This window comes from Cynocephalus volans, chromosome 16, assembly GCF_027409185.1.
Source record: "Cynocephalus volans isolate mCynVol1 chromosome 16, mCynVol1.pri, whole genome shotgun sequence".
NCBI classification, from domain to species: Eukaryota; Metazoa; Chordata; class Mammalia; order Dermoptera; family Cynocephalidae; genus Cynocephalus; species Cynocephalus volans.
In genome coordinates, this window is record NC_084475.1 from 72,570,843 (window position 1) to 72,582,189 (window position 11,347).

Sequence of the window (11,347 nt, forward strand, 5' to 3'; positions counted from 1 at the left end):
ATTTTAGGAAGTTTCAAGGAGTTCCTTCATCAAACTGGAAGGTGAAGTGTGGAGGAAAAAGCAGGTGATTTGACCACATTTCTCTCTGGGACAAGACAGAGGACCTCATTTCCTCATTTTAATAACAGAACCATCTATTGAGTACTTAGATTTTTTTTTTTTTTTTGAGGCTGCGTAACACTCCCTTTATCTAGGAGGGAAAAAAAAGGCATCATCACTTAACATCAGTCAGCTATGCATGAAATGTACAATGTCCTTTATAATAAGCAAACATGATCTGAATGAGGGTTAAATATGACATTTAAATGCTGTGCCTGTATCCTACTAACACCATTGCCACTATTATATTTGCAATATTTGCAAGACCTAAAGAATGGTACAGTCTCTGATCATTTTTTTTTTCTATTTGTTCCCTTTTCCAATTGTTCCTACATCTAATGGATACATGAAGACTTTGCTAATTGAAAAAAAAAAAAGTCTCTTCTAATGATTGTAATTTTTTCTTTCTTTCTTCTAGATATCCATACATCTGTCCTTCATTTTTGTTTTCTTGGCAGAAATAATGTTACTTCTAAGATATTGGGACTTCAGGATGTAGACTTCTTCTCCATGGCACTTCATTGTACTAATCTTATCTAACCTGAGAAAGAGTAGCTATGGCAGAAGCTCTCAGCTAACATTTTGTATACCTTCCATGAACCTGGAAATCTAACTCCTGGATTAATTACCTTTAAAAGGCAAACCCTCATCACATAATTTGTCTACTTTCTGTGGACACAAGTAACATAAACTTAATACTGCAGTGAGCATCACCAGCTGGCGAGAGATAAAATCTTCAACACAGTATTTTCCTGAATGAGTCAAAGACAGGAAGATAAAAGTGTGTCTCAAACTTTATATTGAAAATAGCTCTTTACAGAGAATTGTACCTTAATGGCCACAGAAAAAAATAAAAGAGATTCACGTAGCGCTGCTTTAAACCCTTAGAAGGAAAGAAAACCAGAAGTAACTACAGAGTTTGAAAAAAAAAAAATGTGTATGGGTGAATTTGAACATTAAGTGTTTAGGTTGAAAAAAGAGATAATAAGTAGTACGAACTGGAAAATAAAGTAATTTAAGCTGAAGGAAGAAATGACTATGATGAGTATGATTCAGAACTTAATGAGATTCAGATATCAAAAATACAAAGAATAAGCAATAAAACTGTAAAGAATAGGCATCAGTAGGCTATAGTGATAAACTATAAGAGCATGAATTTATAATATAGAGAGGTATATAATTAATGAGATTATATCCTAGTAATTTATTCATGTAAGCCTTTTTCATGGGATTGTCTTAAGTAGTATTATCTCCCAAACTAGTCAGTATAAATATTGGTGGTTTGACAGAGATTCTAATCAGTTGTCCTCACACATATTTCCATACTCTAATCATTCCAAAGAAATGGTAATTTTTTTTTTTTTTATATTTGCCTTTGGATTATCTACTGGTGAATTTTCCATTTATTTGTCATTGATTTATTAGTTTTGCTTTTAGGATTCTTGGAAAGAGCACTGAAATAAATCAGAAAAACCTGTATTTTTATTTCTGTTAAAACATTTTTCTAGTCATACGCTATAACTGGAGTTTGGGCTATTGCAGGACTGACCAGAGAAGAAGAGCAAAATTTGGAAATGGGATTTCTAGTCAAACTACAAGATGTAGTAGAAGAAAAGACCTGAGTTACAGCAAATATTGGAGATAAATTTCCCACCAATTTATCACACATGAAAAAATGTGGCATACTTGAAAAAAAGGTTTCTACTATACAAAGCTCTCTGCACCTTTTTTTTTTTTTTTTTTTTTTTTACATGTATGGGAAGTGCTGCCAATTGTTAGTATCTTGTGAATGCCCCTAACCAGATGTACCTCACTAAAGCTTCTTCGTCTCCCTTGGGTCTACTATGAAATATTTTACAAAAATCTCTTTCTCTCTGTCTCCTAGAAGATTGGGTTTTCTCCAATATCCCACCTTCCTCACCTGTAGACCTTTTGCACAAGCTCTTTCTTCCTAAGCCCATCTACCCTTGGAAGGACTTTATTACTTTTCTGCTATGAGCCCTAAGCTCAAAGCAGCCCTGTACATTCCCATTCTCATACCCTCTCATAACCCTAGATCAGAAATTAACCCCATCCTTTTAGAGTGATCACCAAGTCTCCTACAAAGCCGTTAATAATATCCCAAGTAACTAGCAAACTACAGGGTTTCAGGAAATTGGAGAAAAGCATGAGGAATTTTAAAGGAGCACAGAAGTATCAATTCTCAGTAACACTGTGGTTCACTGACAAAACATTCAATTCCCAAAAAAGATAAACAGAAAAGCAGATAGATATACTAGCAGAAAAGAATGAGACCAAAATTTAGCAATAAGAAGGAACCTAAGGAGTTTGGCACAACACTAGGGTAGTAACACACAGAGAAACAGATCAATGTCCCATTTACTTGGGACTTGGAGATCAGAGAACAGAGTGCTTCCAGCGGCAACAATGGAATCTTGGTTTTTGTCTTGTAGGCTGTGATGTCTGCTTAAAACACCAGAAATAATGGGTTTAAAAATTGTAAAGCAATACACAGATGGAATAGGAGTATTTTATTTTTTTAATGTATCATTATCATAAAAATTTCATTAAAATTGCAGGTCATGTTTTAAATTCATGAATGATTTGAACATTTATATACCAAGAACTGACTTTGTACAAGACCTAATTGAAAGTAAGTTTTCTTTTTCTTTTGTTATGGGCAAATCTGAGAGTTGAAAGTTTAGATTATTTGAAGACTAATCACTCTGTGTTCTAAGCTGGAAGTGGGAAATTACACCATTCTCAGGAACAATAATCTCCACTCCTGCAATGTATTGATGATCAGAGTAGTGGATGACCTACTGGCCTCTTCCGTCACATCCACCACTTGTATGCTTTTCCCAGGTCTCAATGTTAGAAGGGTCGAAACTGCATTTCCCAGATGCCCTGGCATCGGGCTCCATTTTACGGTCCTCCCTCCACAAGCACTTCACAAGAAGGGAAGTGGAAGCTATAATTTCCCTCGCAGGAGAAGGCAGCCACAGCTCCAGTGAGCACCTGACTAGCCTCAGTGTTCTAGAGCTCCAGCCAGCAGAGGACAGGGTGGAGGCTACCTGCGACTCTGACCACTTCCCGCGCTTCAGCCTTTTCATCAGGTTTGCAAGTAACCTATCTGCAGCATTAAATCCTTTTCCATCCCTTCCACTCCCAACTACAAGTAGAAAGAGCTCTCATAGAAGGGCAGGTCTGAGAAACAAGTCAGCACCTAACTCTCCTTGAATTGTCTTTACGTTGTATTTTAAATTTTTAAAAAATTAGTGGTTTCTGTTTTATTTTTGTTTTTTAAAATTAGTGATCACTATTGGAAATAGTAATAATATATGGAAAGTTTATACACACACACTTTAAAAAGTGCAAGGGTTCTTTAAAAAGTTCAAAGAATACCCTCGTGTCTGTGCATGTGTGTGCGTGTGTGTATATATACAAACACATATATATATATTCTCATTTCCAACTTTTTTTCTTTTAAAATAATTCAGGATTTTAGATTCTGTCTTAATGTATAACTACTAGCAATACTTTTGCTCTTAATGGCAAAAAAAAAACATGGTTCTTTGGCTTGACCTATGTGAAAGTCATAATTTTGAAATACGCATTTCTCAATCTCTTTGCAATCTTTACACTTTCTGTGTAAATTTTCTTGTCAATATTTCTCTCTTCTGTTTTTTTTTTTTTTCTGTAAAAGTATCGAGCGACTAGGACTTTATTTAACAAACTTGCACATTAGCAGTGTTTTACGATTAATGATAATTTTATTACGATTGTTTAGTGGCATCCCCAGCCTCTACTCACTAGAACTTGATGCCAGTCTTGACAAACTATCTCCAGACATTGTCAAATGTCCTCTTGGGGGCAAAATTACTCCTGCTTAAGAACCACTGCTTTTGACCATTTTTACAAGCTAAGCTACTCCAGCTGTATGAATACCATGTAACACAGAACTGTATATTCTTTTCATATTCATACCCAATATAGTCTTTGATAGTTCAAGCATGAAAAAGTCATTGGCTAACACTGAGTTTTCTCTTTAGAAGACTCTTATTTTTTTAATGCCTGTGTTATACTAGCATTTTATCAATTTAGGGTAAAAAGCAGGGAATCATTTGACAAAGGAAGAAGTAACAATAGATTTTAAAATATGAGTCTGTGTTTTTCAAACTTCCTGAGTTTTTTCAAGAACACTGTGATAAGGGTAAACATTAATCCAAATATGTGAATCTGACAAACATGCATACATATTGCATTAATCAATGTTATCGTCATGACAGCATTCATATGAGTTTTTCTTGCTTTGAATCATTTTTCAGAGTCAATCATTCAATTCATCCCCCAAAATACAGATTCTGTTCCCTACAAGGAAAAGGCTCAGAAAGCAGTATCTCACCTTACTCTAAATTTGTACTTGATCTTAAACAAATAATTCATTGAACAATTTTACCCTTCAGTTTTTTTTAATGAATCTCCAGGTATGAAATATGATTGCAGTATTTGCTTCTCACCTTAAGATTCATTTGTGGACTCTGAAAATGACTCAGAAACTCTTTGCAATGTTCAGGTCTATAATGCCTGACTGTAAGAGTGAGTTACACCTGAACAGAAATCAAATATTTAATTTTGGTAAAACTGTTACCATGACAAGATTGGTGGTAGCAGGTAATTACTTTAGAGAAGTGTTAAGTCCCTATCCTTTTGATAAAACATTCAGTACACTGCATTTACTCTCAAACTTTTCTCAGTGTATATGTGACAACTCCTAGTGGTACCTTCAAGTAATTTTATTTCCAGTTTACTTGGCCATGCATATTTTATTAAATTTAATTTTTGTCGTCTCATATTTATAATATCACAATCGGTGATCCTTTATATAAGGAAATTATTATAAAATCCTAGTCTCTAACACTGTAATTCCACACATCCTTAATTTATTGGAATTTTTTCTGTGGTTCAATCACTCAGCAAATTTTTATTGAGCCAATACCCTGGAATAAAATCTTTGAGGTAAAAAAATATGTATTTAGACATTGTCTGTAACCTGAAATTAATAAACCTTTCAAAATATGGAGAAATTGATGTATTTACATAAGTTTCAAAAACAATAACATGCCTTTTACATAATAATTGTGAAAATGCTTAGACAAGTGATACAATTTATGTTGACATACTCTTGAGAACTCAGTTCTAGAACCTTCCTTCACTATTAATATGCTTAGCATTCCATGAGAGATATTTAAGAGGATATTCACAATGTTATTTTTAAGAAACTGATTTCAGCCCCTCCCCTAGCAACTGTCCCCACCCCCAGTGGCCCCAGGTGAACACAAGTGCCACACAGCCCCAGGCTACCAGGGAGCGGGCAGAGACCCCGAACACATGGCCTAGGCTATGGGCACCACTGCAGGCCCTGGGTGAGGTGAGCATGGCCGGGCCAGTCCTAGGGGCATGTGAGCCAAGCAGTCCCCCTGACGCCATTGCCTGCCTGTGCCCCCAGCAACCCACATGTCTGTGCAGCGGCCCTGCCATGTTCAGCATCCAGCCGCCTTGGCCTGGGGCAATTCTGGCTGCAGTTAGCCAGTAGAGCAGGCTGGCCTGTGGCAGTGGTGTCAGTGGCATGAAAGTGACCATGAGCTTTGGCAGAACCCAGATGGTCTTGCCATGCAGGGGATCATGTGAGTAAAATGGAGTTAGTTCAGTCAGGCCCTCTCACTTCATATCTGGCTGTGTATGATTCAGCACATCTGTTGTAAACAAGTTACATAAGAGTAGTGTTGGTGTGCATGTGTGCCTCTGTACCCCTTGGATTGTGGCTGCTATTGTGTACTAAGAGTATAAAAGTAACTGCTCTGAACTGCTGGTTGGGAGAGCATGGAGGATCAGTGGAGTAGGGCAGAGCTCATGTCTGAGAATAAAGCATGTCTGTGAAGCTCATATCTGAAGAATAAAATATGCATAAAGCTGCCAGAAACTTCTTTCAGTTAACCTGGTAACAAGGTACAGGAAGGAGCAGAAGGATCTGAGATCCAGCCTGACAGATGGCCACATGAAAGTTTTTAGCCTCATCCAGCAAGCAATGACATACTACCAGAAAGGCCATCGCCAAGGATCCAAACTACTGGATACAGGTGCATCGCTTGAAACATGGAAATGGAGGAATATGACTTTGACAACATTCTCCGTGATGTAGCAGATGACAAAGACACACTGGTAGCAGTGTTGATGAACAAGATCCACAACATGGAGGTGATGGCACCAGTGCCAACTCCACAGGTACCCTAACTCCAGAGATATTTGGCAGTGAGCATGGCACCAGCAATGTCTCAGCCTTTTAGCCTTATCAAGCATCAGATGAAACTGAGGATACATTTTCGGTCCTTTGTGCAAATATGCCTCTTCGTGTCTGACAAAGTGGTGACCCAGTTTTAACTGGCTGCTTAAATTCTGTCGGTGATAATAATTTTTCCTCTGAAGAGCCTTTGAGAGAAAAACCCACACACTGGTCAACAAGAACTGGCTTCCTCAAGCGGAATACTGCTGGTAGTCCTAAAACTTGTGACAGGAAGAAAGATGAAAACCACAGATGCCTCCCTTGGGATAGAGGGACTATTCTAACCAATTTCAGAGAGACAATGCTCACTTGTCTCTGAGTGCTAGTCACCTAATGGTGTACAGGTGGCTGGAGAAGCAAAAACAGGATGAGGATTGGGCAGAAGAGGACAACAGCCATGTTGAACCACTTGGGCATGTGGATACTGGTTTGGAAAACATACCCAGTTTTTCCCTGGATGATATGGCAAAGCTCCTATAGGTCCCTCTGGGAATCCATGTAGTGCCTCTTCAGTGCATGAGGCACAATTACCCTGGGGTTATTAGTAAAATGCTTGGAGAAAGATGGCAATGATGAACAAGAAAATCCTTTTCATGAGAATGTTTGCATTGTCTGGGTTAATGATGGTGACCTTCAAAATAGAAGATTCGAATAAGCACAACATATGTTTTGCCAAACCATGTGTACACCTATCATTGGGTTCCATGTGGTTCCTGCAGCAAAGGACAGTATGAACGATCTCAAACTGAGAAGAACAATTATTTTTCTAGCCGCTTCAGCCCTGACAGTCAATATATGGATAACAAGAGTGTGAACAGCGCAGGGCTTCACACACTGCAGAGAGCACCCAGACTGAACCAGTGCCTGAGCAGACAGACTCACATCCACGACTACCTCACAGTGCACACTCTTCTGGAAAATTGTCCTCAGCTTCAGCTCCAACACCACAGAATGTATTTAGTAAGAATGTAAGCAGTGGTTGTAACACCAAAAAAAATAGGCAAGAGGCTTAATATCCAGTTTAAGAAAGGTACAGAAGGCTTGGGATTCAGTATAACTTGCTGAGATGTAACTATAGGTGGCTCAGCTACAATTTATATGAAAAACATCCTCCCACGAAGGGCTGCCATTCATGATGGCAGACTTAAGGCAGGAGATAGACTGACAGAGGTAAATGGAGTAGATTTAGCAGGCAAATCCCAAGAGGAAGTTGTCTCCCTGTTGAGAAGCTGCATGATGAAAGGGACTGCGAGCCTTCTGGTCTTTCACCAGGAAGACGCCTTCCACCCAAGGAAATGCAGAGCCAAGCCAGATGCAGATTCCAAAATAAATGAAAGCAGAAGACAAGGATATTGTTCTCACACCTCATGGCACCAGGCGGTTTCTTACATTTGAAGTTCCACTTAATGATTCAACATCTGCAGGTCTTGGTGTCAGTGTCAAAGGTAAGTGGTCAAAAGAGAACCATGCAGATTTGGGAATCTTTGTTGAGTCCATTATTAATGGAAGAGAAGCATCTAAAGATGGAAGGCTTCAGGCAAATATGATCAAGTTATAGCAGTAAAGACAGAATCCCCATTGGGCAGAACAAATCAAGATGACATGGAAACCCTAAGAAGGTCTATGTCTATTGAAGGAAACAAACGAAGAATGATCCAGCTTATTGCCATGAGGAGAATAAACAAGTGCAATGAGCTAAACTCAACTAGGAGCACCTTTGGACCTGAGCTGTCCATCAAAATAGCGTTTGATGATAGAGAGCGAAGAATTTTCCATTCCCTCTACAGTGGGCTTTAGGGGCTTGATGAATCATCCATGAGAAATGCTGCATTAAGTAGGAAAATGGGTGAGTCAGGTAAACATTAGCTGTCCCCCACTGTGAATATGCCCCAGGATGACACTGACATTCGAGAAGATGACAGGTTGCCAGTTCTTCCTCCATATCTCTCTGGCCAGTCATCTTCCAGCTCCCGTGATGATGTGGGATTTGTGACTACAGCTGCTGGCACATTGGCCAAGCCTGAAATCAATCAGTTATTCAGCCAGCTGCTCTTTGAGTCCAGATGTTGATCCATTTTTTGCTTTTCAATGAGAAGGATTTGGATGCCAGAGTATGTTAGAAAAACACAGAGCAATTTTCAGATGCCAGTCAATTGGATTTTGTTAAAAGGCAAAAAGCAAACAGCATAGATTTAGGTATAGCTGATGAGACTAAATTCAATACAGTGGATGACCAGCAAACAGGTTCCTTCAGCAGAGATGTGAGACCTTCCCTGGGTCTGAAGAAGTCCAGCTCATTATAGAGTCTGCAGATAGCAGTAGCTGAGGCGACTTTGAACGAGGGTGTGCCTTTCCATCACTCACAGCTGAGGATAATCAGAGGGAGGGGATGCAGAGAGAGCTTCAGAGATGCCATCAACAAGTCTTAGATAAACTGCGGTGGATTATGATGACAAAGGAATGTAGATCTTGGAAGAAGACATAGAAGAAAGTTCAAGATCAGTGAGAGATTCTGTATCCACAGCCAGTGATTAACTTTCCCACTCTGTGGAGAGACAAATGAATAGCAACCAAAAGAAGGCTACAAGATTGATAGGAAAAAGATAAAACCAGAAAAGAGAAGAAGAAAGAGAGAAATAAGCAAAAGGACAAAATGAAAGCCAAGAAGGGAATGCTGAAGGCCTTGGGAGATATGTTCAGCCTTTCCAAACTGAAACCTGAGAAGAGATGAACAACCAATCTGATTCAAAAATGTCTTGAGCAGCACATATTGCACAGCTGTTTTTTAAAACAAACCATAAATTTACTTTTAATAAAAAAAAAACTGATTTCATTATAAAGCAAGAAACTTTTGCATGTATTCAAACCCTGCTTATTAATATTTTTTACATAAACCATTAACATTTAAATTACTCTGGTATTACTCAAGCCACTGTAGCTAAAATGCAGTTTGAGTTTTATTAATTTAGTTTCATAAATAAAATTTATCTACCATAAAAGTAAATTTAGGCAATTTTCATAAACATATATTATTAAATATTTAGCCAATGTTAATTTAATTAAAATTTATTTTCTCCATCATCTGTCTTTTATGCAGCTCCCCTCTCGAATTGGATCACTACAATAGGTTTTCTTCTCCTTTAGGATTAAGAAGGCGTACATACTGAAATGAAACTGAAATAATATGCTTTCTCTCCTCTAAACAACTCCTTGCACCCTCCTATAAGCGCACACACACACACACACACACACACACACACACACACACACACACACACACACACACACACACACACACACACACACACACACATTCCTGCTGATATAAAGTATGTCACAAGGAATTACTAATTTTGACATAATGTATAAAGCAGACACAAGAGAGCTCCACTATAAATATAAGAAACTAATGAGAATCAGGGTAAGTCAGAGAGGCCTAAAATTAGAGTGAACAAATAATTTATCATCCAAATTGGTCATTGGTTACAGACTAGTGATGGATGCTATTAATAATTATACCAGTACAATAGGTATAAATCCCGTGGACAAATACCACTCCCCCTTGCCATCGACCATGAGCCTTTAAAGCAAGACTTTTAGAGGGTTCAGATTTTCTAGTGTTTTCAATTTGCATGGTATTTTACAGATTTTAGGTTTATTTTGTCATATTATTTGATGCTAATTACCTCTTTGTCCTAATATTGAATGTTTGCTATTGATGTGCAAATGTCTTGGCAATATATATTTTTCCACACTTGCTGATTCAATTATTAATTATCATGCTAATTGATACCCTGTCCTACACGCACACACACACATACCACACATACACACACATATTACACATAATTCTAGGATTTTGTTTCAAATAAAGAAAATTATACTTTTTATTTTAACTTTAATTTGTTGTTTTCTTACTGGCAAATTGATAGCCCATGTTAGAAATTATTTGTTTAATGGCGGATTAAATTTAAAGCCCTAATTTCTCATAAACCTGGATATTTCTGGAGCTTGAAATATTTTCAGGAATACAGAATTAGTTTTAAAAGTTACTGGCTTCCCACTTAAAGTTATGCAAATCCAGAAATTCGTGACTTGAACAAAAAATATTGTATATCCTTGATAATATAAAATAATTACATCTGGATGATGTATAATATTTCTTTATAAAGCCCCTAATATGTGTCTTCTTCCTCTTTACTCTTCTGTCACACCAAAGATACTTTATCTCCAAAACATATCCTTTTGGTTTAATGTAATAATATTTAATCTCCTGATTCATTTGCTTTCTTTAGTCTCACAGTCTTTGAATTCACCTTTTTACTGTAGTCATCTAGACAAAATATAAAAATTAAGTCTGCCCTCCCGTGCTAGTAATTCAAAAGATCCTCATGATCTGAGGTAGGAGCAGTGGGGAGTATCCAAGTAACCTAGGCTAACATGCCAAGGCTCCTGCATCTTCTTGTGGCATGCCATTTCCTGATATCTGTCTTCTCCCATGGCCCTTAAATACCTTTGTGTATGTAGTTCCCTCTTACTTAAATAAATGTGCTTCTCTTTTTTTCCAGTAAGAGAGCATCTGATAATTTTGGCAAAATTCAGTTCAAGTTAACTTCTCTATATGACATTTTCTGACCCCTTTTATTCCATTAAATTTAATCACCAACTCCTTTGTTACTCCTTTGTACTGTGTACAGATTTCTATTAAATATTACTTACACTATTTTGTTTCATACAGGTATCTGAGGATAGATAGGTATAATTTTATGTTCAATTTCCAACATCTAACAAAGTACCTGATAAAAAGCAAACATTCAATAAGCTAGTTGTGTTTAACACATTAATAAAGATGGCCTTAGACTGTCTGTGCTGCCATAACAAAATTCCTGAGAACTGGTAATTTAT

At 37.6% G+C, this 11,347-nt stretch overlaps 1 pseudogene; it reads left to right on the plus strand.

Moving 5' to 3' along the window:
- Positions 1–5,728: 5,728 nt before the first annotated feature.
- LOC134364939 (partitioning defective 3 homolog) lies at positions 5,729–9,173 on the plus strand (annotated as a pseudogene).
- The last annotated feature ends 2,174 nt before the right edge of the window (positions 9,174–11,347 follow it).